Source organism: Octopus bimaculoides, chromosome 21 (assembly GCF_001194135.2).
Source record: "Octopus bimaculoides isolate UCB-OBI-ISO-001 chromosome 21, ASM119413v2, whole genome shotgun sequence".
Taxonomy (NCBI): Eukaryota; Metazoa; Mollusca; class Cephalopoda; order Octopoda; family Octopodidae; genus Octopus; species Octopus bimaculoides.
This window is the reverse complement of record NC_069001.1, coordinates 2,557,539-2,559,296: the sequence shown is the minus strand read 5'-3', so window position 1 is coordinate 2,559,296 and position 1,758 is coordinate 2,557,539. Positions and strand designations below refer to the sequence as shown.

Below are 1,758 nucleotides of genomic sequence, written 5' to 3'. Positions count from 1 at the left end.
AAGTTATTCCACACAATGTTTCAATAAAACCACCACAAACACATATATATATATGGAATTCAATATTCTAGAACTCTTGAGTTTATCATAATAAATGTCAACAATTATTCAACTCCAGTTTAATCTTTGATAACATGTCAGAGACTGTCCCAGTCCTATGGAGCAAATTTCTTCTTTTAAAGTGAATTATATTAAAACTTTCCATAAGAAAATTGTGTTATGTTCCAAATATCTGCTCAATAATGACAAACTTATTTCATTTAAGGGTTTGTATTTCAATCAAAATATGGTAACAAAAAGGTTAAGTCACAAAGGATATTCAGCCATTTATAGTTAAGTGTGTGATTTGTCAACAATAATGGCAATGTGTTGTTTGTGGTCTTAATTCTAGTTAAATCTGTGTAGAATAATTGTTGAAATTTGCCAAAATGAAACCTCAGGTTCTAGAGTAATGATATAAATTCCATTAAAGAATATATTATCCGACTTCCAGTTTGTTCCCAATGTGACTGTGTGTGCGTGTGTGTGTGCTTTTGGATATACAAATGAGAAAAAGTTATGCAATGCATGTTGAATTTATTAGGCAAAATAAATAAATATATATATGTGTGTATATATATATGTATATATATATACACACACACACACACTTATCCTATGTGTTATAGTCTTTAACTTAAATGCCTATTATCACACTGCTAGAGTACTTAAATTTTATCTCTTTCCAATTTCCTGCAAATCACAAACATCATAAGGTCATTGATAAAATAACCCTATTAAATTTAATTATTCAGGTAACAATATTAATTAGTTCTATTGTCTGCTTTGGCATGGTTTCTATGGTTGGATGCCTTTCTTAAAGGCATCTATGAATGTATCTGAATATATGTACACTTCTTTGGTGATAGTTGTTTCGCTTTATATTTCTACACTTTTCCATCACACATTTTACTAGCTATATGTTTGTCTGCTCCACATAACTTTCCTTGTTTTACTTTTGTATCTTTATCTTCTTTATATATGTTTATATGTATGTGTTTCTATATTTATCTATATATGTGCTTACACATAGATGTATACATGCATATATAGATACAAATATAAATACATACATACACACACACACACACACACACACAGTGCAATCCTTTTACAAAGTATTAAAAAAAGTTGAGGATAAAAAGGAAAACAGGTCTAGAGACATGCAAGGAGAATAAATAGAAAGAAACCCTTGGGCCAAACTGATTGATCTGCCTTGAACAGGAGAACCATGAAGCAAAAAGGGAGGTTGGTGAGTAGAAAATAGAAAGTACATACAGGAACCTTTTCACCATTTTGGCTAGATCCTGGACTCTGTGGTGGACAAATTATCAAGAGAGATAGATAGAGGCAGAACACAATGTAATTGATATTTATTAATGACTGATGAGGCCATTCCACAGACATTTTGAATGAAGATGAAGATGATGATGATGATGATGTGCTTGTTTGTGTTGATATTGTGCATGTTAATTGTAGATAAGGACCTGGGTCATACTTGTTTGCAGTCTTCAGTGAAAGCATGCCTGCACTAGGGAGAAATATTACCTCCCTTAGAAACAGATGAGAGTTGGTGACAGGAAGAGCATCCAGCTGTTGAAAATTCTACCTCAACAAGTATCATCTGACCCACGTAATCAAGGAGATGCTAAATTGATGATATACATATATTTCAGGCTGCCCCAGTCCACTCAGCTGTAAATGAGTAAACAGGCGACA

General features: G+C 32.4%; 1 protein-coding gene across 2 annotated transcripts in view; it reads right to left on the bottom strand.

The window, feature by feature from the left end:
* LOC106873320 (Golgi reassembly-stacking protein 2) overlaps positions 1–1,354 on the bottom strand; it is a 14,494-nt gene extending 13,140 nt beyond the window's left edge. Inside the window, exon 1 of one of the 2 annotated variants that reach the window (XM_014920682.2) lies at positions 1,318–1,354. The gene's annotated coding sequence lies outside the window, so the exon portion shown is untranslated. The remainder of the gene's footprint in view (positions 1–1,317) is intronic. The other variant, XM_052975595.1, reaches the window with a different exon arrangement.
* Between the last annotated feature and the right edge of the window lie 404 nt (positions 1,355–1,758).